Source organism: Balaenoptera borealis, assembly GCF_965194805.1.
Source record: "Balaenoptera borealis genome assembly, chromosome: 2".
In the NCBI taxonomy this organism is placed as follows: Eukaryota; Metazoa; Chordata; class Mammalia; order Artiodactyla; family Balaenopteridae; genus Balaenoptera; species Balaenoptera borealis.
Window position 1 is genome coordinate 67,079,916 of NC_138867.1, and position 17,296 is coordinate 67,097,211.

General features: G+C 37.5%; 1 long non-coding RNA gene across 1 annotated transcript; it reads left to right on the forward strand.

Annotated features, from left to right (window-relative positions):
• The first annotated feature begins 516 nt into the window (after positions 1 to 516).
• On the forward strand, positions 517 to 17,290 carry LOC309622560. Its single transcript, XR_014240975.1, has 3 exons — positions 517 to 8,155; positions 8,193 to 8,347; positions 14,807 to 17,290. It is a non-coding gene; the product is annotated as an uncharacterized lncRNA (long non-coding RNA).
• The last annotated feature ends 6 nt before the right edge of the window (positions 17,291 to 17,296 follow it).

The window sequence follows — 17,296 nt, forward strand, 5'->3', positions numbered from 1 at the left end:
TATGTGTGTCTAGGTCTGAAGTGGGTCTCTTGTAGACAGTATATAGATGTGTCTTGTTTTTGTATCCATTCAGCGAGCCTGTGTCTTTTGGTTGGCAGCTTTAATCCATTCACGTTTAAGGTAATTATCAATATGTATGTTCCTATGACCATTTTCTTAATTGTTTTGGGTTTGTTTTTGTAGGTCCTTTTCTTCTCTTGTGTTTCCCACTTAGAGAAGTTCCTTTAGCATTTGTTGTAGAGCTGGTTTGGTGATGCTGAATTCTCTTAGCTTTTGCTTGTCTGTAAAGCTTTTGATTTCTCCATCGAATCTGAATGAGATCCTTGCTGGGTAGAATAATCTTGGTTGTAGGTTCTTCCCTTTCATTACTTTAAGTATATCATGCCACTCCCTTCTGGCTTGTAGAATTTCTGATGAAAAATCAGCTGTTAACCTTGTGGGAGTTCCCTTGTGTGTTACTTGTCATTTTTCCCTTGCTGCTTTCAATAATTTTTCTTTGTCTTTAATTTTTGCAAATTTGATTACTATGTGTCTTGGTGTGTTTCTCTTTGGGTTTTTCCTGTATGGGACTCTCTGTGCTTCCTGGACTTGGGTGGCTATTTCCTTTCCCATGTTAGGGAAGTTTTCAACTATAATCTCTTCAGATATTTTCTCGGGTCCTTTCTCTTTCTCTTCTCCTTCTGGGACCCCTATAATGTGAATGTTGTTGTATTTAATGTTGTCCCAGAGGTCTCTGAGGCTATCTTCATTTCTTTTCATTCTTTTTTCTTTATTCTGTTCCACCACAGTGAATTCCATCATTCTGTCTTCCAGGTCACTTATCCGTTCTTCTGCCTCAGTTATTCTGCTATTGATTTCTTCTGGTGTGTATTCCTTTCAGTTATTGTATTGTTCATCTCTGTTTGTTTGTTCCTTAATTCTTCTAGATCTTTGTTAAACATTTTTTGCATCTTCTCGATCTTTGCTTCCATTCTTTTTCCGAGGTCCTGGATCATCTTCACTATCATTATTCTGAATTCTTTTTCTGGAAGGTTGCCTATCTCCACTTCATTTAGTTGTTTTTCTGGGGTTTTATCTTGTTCCTTCATCTCGTACATAGCCCTCTGCCTTTCCATCTTGTCTATCTTTCTGTGAATGTGGTTTTTGTTCCACAGGCTGCAGGATTGTAGTTCTTCTTGCTTCAGCTGAGCTCCATTTGTTAATCTTTAAAAGTAAGAATACTTTCTACCTTGTAGGATTGTGGTACTAGTTCAGTAGGATGCTTAACATGGTACCTAATACTACAAAAGTGCTCATTAAAGCTAGTTCCTGTTTTCATTATTATTATTATTATTGTTATTATTGTTATTATTATTACTATTACTACATGTTGTTGTATTTTAGCCACCATCATTCATTCTTTTTCTTTCAGTAACACTACCCCAATTTCCTTTTGGTGAATGGCCTCTCTGCTATTCTGGGCAATCTTGTTGAGATTATAATTTAAGGCTATTTGACTTTCCTTAGTTGAGGGGTCATATGTGTCCTAAAATAGGCTATTAGACTCTTCTGGGACTTTGGTGCCTGAGAGGGAAGATGCAAGAATGGAGGCTAAAGTAACAAAATACCTAGAGCAGATTCATCCTCATGGCAGCTCTGTTGATATGGGAAAACTCAGGAGTAGCTCTGGTCCCTACCCTTCCTGAGCCTGCTTCTTCAGGCCTTTGGTTCTCTGAGCCATACCACATCTTGAAATGAATTCTCTTTTGATCGAAGTACTCAGAGTTGGATTGTGTTTCTTGCACCCAAGGAATGTAAGAGGATATTAATTGTATAAATATGATTAAGGCCAGTTTTTCAAGGCAAGACAACTGCTGTGAGTCTGAAACACGTTATTTCTTGGACCTACTATTATACTGTTCTCCTTACTGTAGGCATCCATGAGCTGCAAATATTTTGAAGACTTCCTTGTGGTAAGATCCTTACTCTTGTTCACTCTTATACTCTTAGTAGAGGACCCAGTGCTCAGTATTTGCTGAATGAAAAGAGGAATATTCTCAGCCTGCCTTCTCAGTTAACATCTTTCTTGGGGTTAGAATGGTGTTCTAATTCTTTTATGGGAAGTAGACCTTTTATATACAGCTTCTTCTGAGTATAGAGTTAGGCATTATGCTAGTACTCAAATGTAGTACTCCACTAATCCTCACAGTGATTTCAAGAGGTGGATGTTTTTCATTTCCATTTTACATTAGTAAACTGTCTCTCAGATAATTTAAGAAAATCACCTGAGGTTACACACTTAGTAAGAGAAACAGTCAGGATATGAACCCAGCTCTACCTGATTTCCAAAGTTTAATTATTTTTTGGCATACTGTGGAAACCTCTAAAATATTTCCTTTATTTCATGTCCTTTTGTTTCCTATTCTTTTCATTCACAGAATTGTCTGGCATCCTATTTTTGTGCATTTCCTTAGGGTAAATACAAAAAATGATGTTATGACTATCAAGTAATGAAACTGACATGTAAACAAGTATGTTAAAACTTGTATGTTCACATGAGTGTTGTCCCTTTCGAAGTGCTCATTGTGAGAAGTTGTGCTTTCTATTATTAACATATTGTCTACAAGCCTGTGTCTCATTCTCTTGAGTGCCCTTAATGCAACAATTCTTTGTTCTTTGAGAAGATATTTGATCTTTATAACAGCCAAAGGCATTTGGAGGGCAATCTAGTGAAGAAGGTGGACAATCATGTTGGGAAGGACCATTTTTAGTGAAAAATGACGTATGAGTGTTAAGTGTTGAGACTTGTCCATTGTGGCATTTGAATTGCTCTGAAGGTTGCTCTCCAGGAGGGACCCCTAAACTCTTTTCTTTCATCCAGCAAATATTGGGACCTTTGCCAAGCACTGGATATTTTGTGATAAACAAGACAGACATGAGTCTGGTCCTCGTGGAGCTCTTAGTCTAGCAGTGAACAGATATAACAGCAAACCATGGGTTTTCATTACTTTTGGGACACGTGCACCAGGAAAAGCCCAGGATGGGGTGAGCACCCCATCTCTGAGGAGTCAGGAAGGCTTCCCTGAGTAATTGCTAGGTGGTAGGTGAAGAGAGCACAAGGGTAAGGTAGGGTTTCTCAACCTCCACACTACTGATATTTGCACAGGATTCTTTGTCGTGGGGCTGTCCTGTGCACTACAGGCTGTTTAGTAGTATCCCTGGTCTCTATCAACTAGATGCCAATAGCACCCCCCTCCAGCTGTGGCAATCACCATAGTCTCCACACATTGTTAAATATCCTCTGAAGGGCAAGATTACCCCAGGTGAGAACCACTGGTGGAGGTGAGAAAGGAGTGTTCTGTGCAGAGGCAGCAGTATGTACAACTCCCCAAAATGGGAAGGAGGAAAGGAAGCATATTGAGGAACTGAAAGAGTGCTAGAAAATTATCGGTGAGACAGTTGTACAGTTAGAATAGTTTGTAGTCTCCATAACAAAGTCAGGCATCCCTGTCCTATTTGAAAGATAGTTTCATCTCCTACTAGTTGCCAGAGCAGTGCTTTTGACATCCTGCCTTTGATGTGACCCATTGCTATTTGTTACTGGAAACCACTTTGACATTCTCAGGTGAATGGCATCACTCCTTTCAGTGGGAAAATCATCCACCATAGCTTTCTTATTCCTAAGGGGACTGATTTTAAGCCTCTATCAGTTCATTTTTGTTGCTATATGAGCCCCAGAGTGTGTGAATGTCCCTGTTTGAAGCCTGTCGTCCTCACCAGACTGGAAGGTAGGAACAGCTGCATCTGTTTTGCTCACATAGCATCTTCACTGCCCAACAGGCATATAATAGACTCCCTGTAACATTTATTGAATTATGATGGTACAGTTGTCCCTTGTATCTGTGGAAATTGGGTCCAGGGCCCTCCATGGATACCAAAATCCAAAGATGCTCAAGTTTCTTATATAAAATGGTGTAGTACAGTTAGCCCTTCCAACCCACAGATAGGAGGGCCAACTGTAATTGATCATGGGAAGGGGAGGAACCCAAGGGAAGAAGGCTAAAAAGAGTAAGTAGGGAGGTGAGAGGAATTAGATTTTTTTTTTTTTTTTTTTTTTTTTACTGGACATAGGATGGAATCTTGGGCACTTTTTATTTACCCCCTTAAAGGTTTGGTTGACTTCAGCTTATATCTGGCTTAGACAGAGGTTAGATATGATAAGAATTTGCTTATAGTTTACGAAGATTAAAAAAATACATTTTAAATTGTTTATTTGTACTGAATAGGTGCTCTACTACATTGGGAGAACTCATAGTTCATAGTCTGACATTTCAAATCAGTGTATTCGTACCTAGTTGGCTTTGCAGGAGAAACAATGAAGAAGGGCTGGGTAAGATAAGGAAACTTTCTTTCCTTTAGTCAGCCTGAATTGTTCAGGAACCTGAACTCCTTAAGATGGAAGTTGTCCCCCTGGCATGAGGTGGGGCTGGAAGTGTGGGGCTTGCAGCTTCCTCCTCCTCTGCCCAACTCACATTTATTTTCTTACCCAGTTTACTTTTCCTTATGTTTCACTGCCTTTCCCCCCTTCACTGCAAAACATGTCTGAGATAACAGAGAATCTTGGGTGGAATTATATTTAGGGCCAAACCAGTAGTAAAAAACAAGTTACCTTAAACAGTAGCAAATTAGCATTTTGTGGACAGCAAAGGTTTATTTAGGAAGTTATGCCATGTAGTCAAAAGCTTTCCTACAGGTATGAATGTAGGTTGGGTTGAGGAGAATATTTCTCTAAACCCCAAAGCACAGTCACTGATGGTTAGTGAGTCATTCTCAGATTCATGTACAAGACCTTCTAGGTTGGGTGCAGTAAGACAGGGTTTCAATTTTCTTCAGCAACCACTTGTTGAGCAAGACCCGTGTTTCTATTGGCTCTGCCCCATATATATGAATTGCTATTGATTATGCGTTGAGGTCGTATGAGGAGTGGAGAAATTGTTTTTAACAAACATTACTGTTTGGAAATACTTGACCTAAGTAGGTTCAGGTGTTTTCTGAGAGTTCAGCCAGTTGGAATGAAGATGTAACTTGAGTTGTGTATCAAACAGAGAAAGAGAAATAGAGAGATACAACTCATTGAATTTATATATATTGATATTTTCTGTCCCTGATGTGATTACATTCTTTAATTCCCCCAATTAAGATTTTAAACCATTTGTAGGGAGGAAACTGGGTTTAACTAGTGTTTCCAAGCACAGATTGTAGCATAAGTACCTTACAGACACTTGGTAAATTCTGACTGAGGGCAAGTGTGTACTCCTCGGTACTTGGTATTTTCCGTGAGAAGCAAACCCAGTGTTGAAGCATCGTTCCTCTAGATTGGGATGGTTTCCTGAAAGCTTTCAGTACGATGACACAGATGACCTGCAAGACTAATTGCTCTACCACCAACCTTGTTTCATAGGCAAATCATGCCCAAGGGTAAAATAACATGCACACTGAGGCAAATTTTCCAACATGTGCCCCTAAACCTTCCCCATGAATGGAGAAAGTGACCTTTTGGTGAACAGATATTCTTTCACCTTCACTGTTTAGAAGTTGTTAACACTGGGCCAGCTACATGATTGATGCGCGAGCTTTCCTCTTCTGTGGAGTAAGTTCCACTCTTTCCCCCTCAGAGCCGTGAGCTTTTTATATTGTTTTCCTTTGATAAGGTGGCTGGGCTACCCATAAATTTGAATGTATTTTTTAATGACCTGGTGGCGCTGAAAGAGTGTTATTCTGCTTTTGTAGTCTTCTGGGTTTTTCTTCTGCAGCTCACACTACCGGTTAAACCTTTTGTGAATGTGCCCTTCTATTAGTAATCTGTTTGAAATTTAAAAAAAATTTTTTTAAGATGGGTTTCTTACTTATGGTTTAGTTTGTCTCAGGCAAATGAGAATATCTTTTTTAAGTCTGTTAAAGAGGGCAGATCTTTTGAAGTCACTCTTTCCAACAAACTTCAGAGTTTTCCAAGTGGAGGAAGTATTAAAAGGATAGAAAACCCAGTGCCTGTACCAATTTTCTTTAATAATTTTAAATTTGGAGGTATGAGTGTGGATACTTCCTCAAAGCTCATTATTGCACACTCTGACAAAGGGGGAGATTGAGGCAGTGTAGATGCGTGATTAAGAATACGTATTCTGGGGTGAAGTGTTTGACCTTGGGCAAATTACTTATCCTGTCTGTGCCTCAGCTTCCTTGCCTGTGAAATGGGAATAGTGGTAAAAATAGTTCCTACCTCATAAGGCTGTTGTGAAGAGTTAGTGGGTTTAATATATACAAAGTGCTTAGGTCAGAATGCCTGGTGCATTGTAAGTGCTTCCTGAATGTGAGCCATTATAGGGTCTCCAACAATTCTGCAATCCCAGTAGCTCTGAACTCAAACAATAGTTATTTGCTATTTTAAAAATAATTTATTTGGTGGCAAAACTGAACATGAAACAATATGAGACTATTTTTGTCTTTATTCCATTTAATGTGAATATTTATAAGTTTCGCTGTGGAAAATGTTAATGTGTTTGATGTGGAGTGCTGTCCAATATACTAGATGAGTTACATATGTAAGGTGAATGCACCATCTTAGATTTCCAAAATCAGAAAAATTCTGAATTCTGAAATACATCTGACCCAAAGAACTGGACATATGCAGAGATAGGACAATATATTGGCAAAAATACTCCCTGTTTGATCACCCATCCTACTTCTTGGTTACATCCCTTGGTATTTTCTTATAGGAATTAAAGAAAATAGAAATTTCTCAGGCTATTCACTCATTTAGTAAATATTTATTGAACCCCTACTATGTGCCAAACACCCCTACTTTCAGGGAGCTGATTGGCCAGTGGTAGCTTTACTTCACTGAGGGCCTACTATGTGCAAGGCTTAATCTAGATCCATGATTAACATCATCTCTGATCCTGTAGAATAATCAGTTCTACAAAAGAAGAAACAGAGGTTCAGAAATGCTAGGTAACCTGCTCACAGTTGGTGATTGCCTGAGCTGAGACTTAACTCTGGTCTGAGTAGCTCCATAGCCCCTGTTCTTTCCACTTCACCGTGTTACATTTGACTGAGAGCACTTGGAACTAATGGCTCTTAAAGAGGGTCTTGTAGATTTTTATCTCTGTGACATGTCATGTTCTGTAAGGCCTTGCAAACAGGAAAGGCCCAGCCCGAGGGTGGGCTCACTAGTGTTCTTACTGCTTGACCTCCCTGGAAGGGTTGTGTCATGACCTGCAGGAGGCATGTGAGCAGCCAGAGGGCTAGTCAGCCAAGTCACAAACGAAAAGTGTGCAGTGGGGTATACATGAAATATTGGAAAACTGCAAAGTCAGTTTTGTTTAACAACTCTTTCTAACATTTTTATGGAAGTAAAATATGTATACCATGAAAATCACAGATCTTAAGTTTCCAATTCAATGAATTTTGATAAGAATTATACATCTGCATATCTAAACCCTAGAAAGTGTCTTGCCCTCTACCAGTCAAACGTTACCCTGTAGGAACCACAGTTCTGACTTTTCCCTCCGTAGTTTGGTTTTGCTTGTTCTTGAGCTTCATGTAAATGGAATCAAACAGGATGCACTGTCCTGTGTCTGGCTTTTTTTGAATAATACACTGTTTCTGAGATATATCAAAATTGTTGTGTTATCAGTAGTTCATTCTTTGTTATTCTGTGTAGTATTGTATTGCCTAAATATCCTGCAATTTATTTTTACATTCTCCTGTTGGATATTTGGGTTGTTTCCAGTTCGGAGCTATTGAATAAAGCTGCTATAAACATTGTACAAGTCATTTACGGACAAAATTTTTCATCTTTCCTGGGTAAATAACTAGGATTAGAATTGCTGGGTCACAAGACAGGTGAATGTTTAATTTAATAAGAAATTGCTAAACAGTTCCAAAGCGGTTGTACACATTTTATACCGTTTATGGTCTGAGAGTTCTAGTTGTTCCTCATCCTGGCCAATCAGGTACCGTCAGTCTTTTTCATTTTAGCTCTTCTTAGTAGGTTTGAAATGGTAAATCATTGTGATTTTAATTTGTACTTATTTGATGAGTAATGATGTTAATTAAGTATATTATTATGTGCTCACTGGCCATTTGTATATTTTCTTTTGTGAACTGACTTTGCAAGGCTTTGTTCATTTTCTTTTGTGAACTGACTTTGCAAGGCTTTGTTCATTTTTTTATTGGATTGTTTGTCTCTTTATTATTGATTTGATTTTAGGAGTTCTTCATATATTGGGATACAGATCTTTCTCAAATGCATGTAGCAAACTTTTTTTTCCCCATTGTGTGGAAAACTACAAAGTCATTTTTTTTGTGTGTGTGTGTTTGTGTTTTTTACGTTTTTTTTCCCTGTAATTGATTTCTAATCTTATAGCATTGTGGTCAGAAAAGATGCTTGATATGATTTCAATTTTCTTAAATTTACTGAGGCTTGATTTGTGACCCAAGATGTGATCTATCCTGGAGAATGTTCCATGCGCACTTGAGAAGAAAGTGTAATCTGCTGTTTTTGGATGGAATGCCCTATAAATATCAATTAAATCTATCTGGTCTATTGTGTCATTTAAAGCTTCTGTTTCCTTATTTATTTTCATTTTGGATGATCTGTCCATTGGTGTAAGCGAGGTATTAAAGTCCCCCACTATTATTGTGTTACTGTCCATTTCCTCTTTTATAGCTGTTAGTGGTTGCCTTATGTATTGAGGTGCTCCTATGTTGGGTGCATATATATTTATAATTGTTATATCTTCTTCTTGGATTGATCCCTTGATCATTATGTAGTGTCCTTCCTTGTCCTTGTAACATTCTTTATTTTAAAGTCTATTTTATCTGATATGAGTATTGCTACTCCAGCTTTCTTTTTTTTTTTTCTTCACACACACACACTGTATTTTATTTTTACAAGAGATAAATAGACTGACACCAAGCATTGTACATGGATGACCACAACAAAAGCAACAATGATTGCAATTACCAAACATGAAACACACTCATACTATGTCATAATATTGACATTCAGTCCAGTAATCCTCCACTGTAACAGCTCCTTTACTTTGCAGTGAAAATTGATTTGTATATTCTTTGCCTCTGAGTCCTTGTGGGATTTTTTTTTTTTTTAATTCAGACAGAAAGTCACAAAAATTATACTCATCCTCATCAGTTCACTCAGTCCCATGTAATTAATTTTTTTTTTTCATCTTGATCTTTTGTTAGCACTTTTATGAGTTCATCAGTTTTTCATTAGAGTTCTGAAAATGCTTATTCATTCAGTTCAGCAGTACAGTCAGTTACCAGAAACGTGTACTTGTCAGAGTCTTTTCCATGAATTTCTTGAAGATGAAACCCTTTTATAGGAACATATTTGCAAAATCATCAGAGTACACCCAGAACTGTCTGTAAATGACAAAAGACTTAAAAATGACCACAGTTAAAGATTTGATGAAAGTTCATAATAATGCAGTTGACAAGAAAATTAGTTATTTCTGAGATATACATTTTAAAGTAATAACTAGGATTATTACTTATAACATTATACCAGAACATATAAGATTTTTAGAAATTTCATGTAATGTCTGAAACATTTATGTTAACATATTTCCATACAAATAACCCAATGAAAGTTTAGTATTTTTTTTTATACTGCAGGTTCTTATTAGGCATCAATTTTATACACATCAGTGTATACATGTCAATCCCAATCGCCCAATTCAGCACACCACCATCCCCACCCCACCGCAGTTTTCCCCCCTTGGTGTCCATATGTCCATTCTCTACAACTGTGTCTCAACTTCTGCCCTGCAAACTGGCTCATCTGTACCATTTTTCTAGGTTCCACATGTATGCGTTAATATACGATATTTGTTTTTCTCTTTCTGACTTACTTCACTCTGTATGACAGTCTCTAGATCCATCCACGTCTCAACAAATGACTCAATTTCGTTCCTTTTTATGGCTGAGTAATATTCCATTGTATATATGTACCACTACTTCTTTATCCATTCGTCTGTTGTTGGGCACTTAGGTTGCTTCCATGACCTGGCTATTGTAAATAGTGCTGCAATGAACATTCGGGTGCATGTGTCTTTTTGAATTACGGTTTTCTCTGGGTATATGCTCAGTAGTGGGATTGCTGGGTCATATGGTAATTCTATTTTTAGTTTTTTAAGGAACCTCCATATTGTTCTCCATAGTGGCTGTATCAATTTACATTCCCACCAACAGTGCAAGAGGGTTCCCTTTTCTCCACACCCTCTCCAGCATTGGTTGTTTGTAGATTTTCTGATGATGCCCATTCTAACAGGAGTGAGGTGATACCTCATTGTAGTTTTGATTTGCATTTCTCTAATAATTAGTGATGTTGAGCATCTTTTCATGTGCTTCGTGGCCATCTGTATGTCTTCTTTGGAGAAATGTCTATTTAGGTCTTCTGCCCATTTTTGGATTGGGGTGTTTGTTTCTTTAATATTGAGCTGCATGAGCTGTTTATATATTTTGGAGATTAATCCTTTGTCCGTTGATTCATTTGCAAATATTTTCTCCCATTCTGAGGGTTGTCTTTTCGTCTTGTTTATGGTTTCCTTTGCTGTGCAAAAGCTTTGAAGTTTCATTAGGTCCCACTTGTTTATTTTTGTTTTTATTTCCATTACTCTAGGAGGTGGATCAAAAAAGATCTTGCTGTGATTTATGTCAAAGAGTGTTCTGCCTATGTTTTCCTCTAAGAGTTTTATAGTGTCCAGTCTTATATTTAGGTCTCTAATCCATTTTGAGTTTATTTTTGTGTATGGTGTTAGGGAGTATTCTAATTTCATTCTTTTACATGTAGCTGTCCAGTTTTCCCAGCACCACTTATTGAAGAGACTGTCTTTTCTCCACTGTATATCTTTGCCTCCTTTGTCATAGATTAGTTGACCATAGGTGCGTGGTTTAATCTCTGGGCTTTCTATCTTGTTCCATTGATCTATGCTTCTGTTTTTGTGCCAGTACCATATTGTCTTGATTATTGTAGTTTTGTAGTATAATCTGAAGTCAGGGAGTCTGATTCCTCCAGCTCCATTTTTTTCCCTCAAGACTGCTTTGGCTATTCGGGGTCTTTTGTGTCTCCATACAAATTTTAAGATGATTTGTTCTAGATCCGTAAAAAATGCCATTGGTAATTTGATAGGGATTGCATTGAATCTGTAGATTGCTTTGGGTAGTATACTCATTTTCACAATGTTGATTCTTCCAATCCAAGAACATGGTATATCTCTCCATCTGTTGGTATCATCTTTAATTTCTTTCATCAGTGTCTTATAGTTTTCTGCATACAGGTCTTTTGTCTCCCTAGGTAGGTTTATTCCTAGGTATTTTATTCTTTTTGTTGCAATGGTAAATGGGAGTGTTTCCATAATTTCTCTTTCAGATTTTTCATCATTAGTGTATAGGAATGCAAGAGATTTCTGTGCATTAATTTTTTATCCTGCAACTTTACCATATTCATTAATTAGCTCTAGCAGTTTTCTGGTGGCAGTTTTAGGATTCTCTATGTATAGTATCATGTCATCCGCAAACAGTGACAGTTTTACTTCTTCTTTTCCAATTTGTATTCCTTTTATTTCTTTTTCTTCTCTGATTGCCGTGGCTAGGACTTCCAGAACTATGTTGAATAATAGTGGTGAGAGTGGACATCCTTGTCTCGTTCCTGATCTTAGAGGAAATGCTTTCAGTTTTTCACCATTGAGAATGATGTTTGCTGTGGGTTTGTCATATATGGCCTTTATTATGTTGAGGTAGGTTCCCTCTATGCCCACTTTCTGGAGAGTTTTTATCAGAAATGGGTGTTGAAATTTGTCAAAAGCTTTTTCTGCATCTATTGAGATGATCATATGGTTTTTATTCTTCAATTTGTTAATATGGTGTATCACACTGATTGATTTGCATATATTGAAGAATCCTTGCATCCCTGGGATAAATCCCACTTGATCGTGGTGTATGATCCTTTTAATGTGTTGTTGGATTCTGTTTGCTAGTATTTTGTTGAGGATTTTTGCATCTATATTCATCAGTGATATTGGTCTGTAATTTTCTTTTTTTGTAGTGTCTTTGTCTGGTTTTGGTATCAGGGTGATGGTGGCCTCATAGAATGTGTTTGGGAGTGTTCCTTCCTCTGCAATTTTTTGGAAGAGTTTGAGAAGGATGGGTGTTAGCTCTTCTCTAAATGTTTGATAGAATTCACCTGTGAAGCCATCTGGTCCTGGACTTTTGTTTGTTGGAAGATTTTTAATCACAGTTTCAATTTCATTACTTGTGATTGGTCTGTTCATATTTTCTGTTTCTTCCTAGTTCAGTCTTGGAAGGTTATACCTTTCTAAGAATTTGTCCATTTCTTCCAGGTTGTCCATTTTATTGGCATAAAGTTGCCTGTAGTAGTCTCTTAGGGTGCTTTGTATTTCTGCGGTGTCTGTTGTAACTTCTCCTTTTTCATTTCTGATTTTATTGATTTGAGTCCTCTCCCTCTTTTTCTTGATGAGTCTGGCTAATGGCTTATCAATTTTGTTTATCTTCTCAACAACCAACTTTTAGTTTTATTGATCTTTGCTACTGTTTTCTTTGTTTCTATTTCATTTATTTCTGCTCTGATCTTTATGATTTCTTTCCTTCTGCTAACTTTGGGTTTTGTTTGTTCTTCTTTCTCTAGTTTCTTTAGGTGTAAGGTTAGATTGTTTACTTGAGATTTTTCTTGTTTCTTGAGGTAGGCTTGTATAGCTATAAACTTCCCTCTTAGAACTGCTTTTGCTGCATCCCATAGGTTTTGGGTCGTCGTGTTTTCATTGTCATTTGTCTCTAGGTATTTTTTTATTTCCTCTTTGATTTCTTCAGTGATCTCTTGGTTATTTAGTAATGTATTGTTTAGCCTCCATGTGTTTGTCTTTTTTACGTTTTTTTCCCTGTAATTCATTTCTAATCTCATAGCGTTGTGGTCAGAAAAGATGCTTGATATGATGTCAGTTTTCTTAAATTTACTGAGGCTTGATTTGTGACCCAAGATGTGATCTATCCTGGAGAATGTTCCGTGCGCACTTGAGAAGAACGTGTAATCTGCTGTTTTTGGATGGAATGTCCTATATATATCAATTAAATCTATCTGGTCTATTGTGTCATTTAAAGCTTCTGTTTCCTTATTTATTTTCATTTTGGATGATCTGTCCATTGGTGTAAGTGAGGTGTTAAAGTCCCCCACTATTATTGTGTTACTGTCGATTTCCTCTTTTATAGCTGTTAGCAGTTGCCTTATGTATTGAGGTGCTCCTATGTTGGGTGCATATATATTTATAATTGTTATATCTTCTTCTTGGATTGATCCCTTGATCATTATGTAGTGTCCTTCCTTGTCTCTTGTAACATTCTTTATTTTAAAGTCTATTTTATCTGATATGAGTATAGCTACTCCAGCTTTCTTTTGATTTCCATTTGCATGGAATATCTTTTTCCATCCCCTCACTTTCAGTCTGTATGTGTCCCTAGGTCTAAAGTGGGTCTCTTGTAGACAGCATATATATGGGTCTTGTTTTTGTATCCATTCAGCCAGTCTATGTCTTTTGGTTGGGGCATTTAATCCATTCACGTTTAAGGTAATTATCGATATGTATGTTCCTATGACCATTTTCTTAATTGTTTTGGGTTTGTTTTTGTAGGTCCTTTTCTTCTCTTGTGTTTCCCACTTAGAGAAGTTCCTTTAGCATTTGTTGTAGAGCTGGTTTGGTGGTGCTGAATTCTCTTAGTTTTTGCTTGTCTGTAAAGCTTTTGATTTCTCCATCGAATCTAAATGAGATCCTTGCCGGGTAGAGTAATCTTGGTTGTAGGTTCTTCCCTTTCATCACTTTAAGTATATCATGCCACTCCCTCTGGCTTGCAGAGTTTCTGCTGAGAAATCAGCTGTTAACCTTATGGGAGTTCCCTTGTATGTTATTTGTCGTTTTTCCCTTGCTGCTTTCAATAATTTTTCTTTGTCTTTAATTTTTGCCACTTTGATTACTATGTGTCTCGGCGTGTTTCTCCTTGGGTTTATTCTGTATGGGACTCTCTGCGCTTCCTGGACTTGGGTGGCTATTTCCTTTCCCATGTTAGGGAAGTTTTCGAATATAATCTCTTCAAATATTTTCTCTGGTCCTTTCTCTCTCTCTTCTCCTTCTGGGACCCCTATAATGCGAATGTTGTTGCGTTTAATGCTGTCCCAGAGGTCTCTTAGGCTGTCTTCATTTCTTTTCATTCTTTTTTCTTTAGTCTGTTCCGCAGCAGTGAATTCCACCATTCTGTCTTCCAGGTCACTTATCCGTTCTTCTGCCTCAGTTATTCTGCTATTGATTCCGTCTAGTGTAGTTTTCATTTCAGTTATTGTATTGGTCATCTCTGTTTGTTTGTTCTTTATTTCTTCTAGGTCTTTGTTAATCATTTCTTGCATCTTCTCAATCTTTGCCTCCATTCTTATTCCGAGGTCCTGGATCATCTTCACTATCATTATTCTGAATTCTTTTTCTGAAAGGTTGCCTATCTCCACTTCATTTAGTTGTTTTTCTGGGGTTTTTTCTTGTTCCTTCATCTGGTACATAGCCCTCTGCCTTTTCATCTTCTCTATCTTTCTGTAACTGTGGTTTTTGGTCCACAGGCTGCAGGATTGTAGTTTTTCTTGCTTCTGCTGTCTGCCCTCTGGTGTTTGAGGCTATCTAAGAGGCTTGATGGGAGGCTCTGGTGGTGGGTAGAGCTGACTGTTGCTTTTCCAAAGTCATTTTTTTAAAAGTAATATTTCCTCAGTGAGATGACTTCAAGGTTTTAGTTTCTTCCTCATGCTGATTACAGTATTTGATAGAATGTTTTCCTTTTTCAAGCAGGTTTCTTTGCATTTGGCAAGAGGAGAGATATTGCAGGAAGAGTTCTCATTGCTTGTGTCCTCCCAATTTTTCCCCTTATAGACACTCCTCTGATGTTATAATGGGAACATGTGGTTCATCCTGCAAAAATTTATTTTACCCTGTTTAGGATCACAGTTATTTAATTAGAGGAAGTAAAAATGGGAAAATTAAAACAACAAATCTATAAACTGGTTTTTCCCCCCAGAAGGAACATTTAGAAAGATATGGTAATTGTTTAAAAGTTTTCTTTTTAGTTATAAAAGTAAACACACTTCATGCAGAGTAAGTTGACAGATATTTTTAAAGAGAGGAAAACTGAGTACTGAAAGTTAAAATGACAAGTTCATTTAAAAAGTAAATAAAACAATCCATAGATTTCTAAATTTCACAATTAATTCCTATTTTGCTTTTGTTAGACAAACCATGGTATATTTCTTTCTAAAGAGAAATGTATTAACGATTTGGGAGATAACACTAGAATTGGCTCTTGACCACATAATCAAGTGACATCCTTTAACAGGCTGAGAGATGGAACTGGGCTCATTAACTTCCAACATCAAATCTACTGCATATATCTTCCTGTTTGAACTCTCACGTAATTGAAGAGAAACAGTGATCTAAGGCCACATTAGGGGAAGGAAGTATGAATTTCAGCCAAATTTTATGCCCTTGAGTATGTACTAGCTGTAGCTATGAAGCATTTTTCCCATTTGGGCAGTAGTAAAGTTGGGTGACTGTTCAGAGCTTCTTCTTACCCTTTGGACTTTATCCTTTCAGGGACAGGACACATCCAAGGGTGGGTTTCTAACCAGGTTGCTTTCCTGGCTCTTTTGGTGTGTTCCTATCCATTTGAGGAATCAAGTTTCCTCTTGATTCCTGGGTCATTGTTTCTGTTATGGGCTGAGTTGTGTCCCCTCAAAATTCATATGTTGAAATCCTAACTCCCCAGTACCCCAGAGTATGACTGTATTTGGAAATAGGGTCTTTAAAGAGGTAATTAAGTCAAAATAAGGTCACTAGGGTGGGGTCTAATGCAATATGACTCATGTCCTTATAAGAAGAGGAAATTTGAACACAGACATAAACAGAGGGAAGACCACATGAAGACACAGGGAGAAGATGGTCATGTACAAGCCAAAGGGAGAGGCCTTAGAAGAGACCAACCCTGCCAACACCCTGATCCTGAACTTCTCACCTCCAGACTGTGAGAAAATACATTTCCATTTAAGGCATCCAGTCTATGGTACTTTGTTATGGAAGCCCTAGCAAACGAATACAGCCTCTAATGGATCATCGCTCGACCACTGTGAATATTAAGTTCTACTAGGTCAGGGCAGACACCGAACTAAATGGCAGCCCACGTATTACTCAAAGGCTCAGAACATTTACATCAATCTTTTCTCTTTTTTATTCTTTTAGTATTTTTAAAAAATCAAATAGTTGTAGTTTATGGTTTCAAAATATTACATAAGTTTGGCATACTATATATCTCCTGAATTCTATGTGATTTTCTACAAAATAGGCATTCATGTAAAATGTATCAAACAAATATGTTTTTGGACTTTCGAGCAAGGGAAAAAAAATCTTACTTTAGATGTTTGATCATAAAACTTTTTTATTCTTGGGGGAAGTTACTGAACATTTCTGTACCATGATTTCCCCTCTAAAACGGGGGACAATAATAGTACTTACCTCTTGGAATTTTTGAGGATCAAATAAGATTTTTACTTAGAATAGCACTGGCACATGATGTTTGTTAGAAAAAAAATGCTTTGGAATCTTACTGATTTTTAAAAGATTTAGCAGCTCAGGAATGAATTTGCACAAACATACATACATATGCAAATTTTTTTTCTCTTAATATGCTCGTATTGATTTTTTTTTTTTTTTTGTCCGTACCACACGGATTGCAAGATTTTAGTTCCCCAACCAGGGTCGAACCTGGGCCCGTGGCAGTGAAAGCGCAGAGTCTTAACCACTGGACCACCAGGGAATTCCCTCTTGTATTGATTTAATACCAGAACGGAAGGAAAAACTTTGAAGATGCGGGTACCGACTCTGAGAAGTGGTGTTATCTTTCCTTTTCTTTTTTAGTACTTCTGAGTTGCTTGCCTTCAGGAGAGATCATCTGACCCTTCATAAAGACCCACAGGCCTTTCCACTGCTCTCCTTCTGGACTCCATCACTGCAGGATGAGACCAGGACCACTTCTGAGGACTGACTTTTGGAACCTCTGACTCTCCCTCCTGCCCTTTGTTTCCTGAAGTCTCCAGTTTATTAATGTGGAATTGGGAGAGGTCATCTTCCTGAAGGTCAGTGAAAACTTTTTTTTTGGATAGGTAAGAAGTAGATTTATTAATATAGGATGCTTGTGAAGG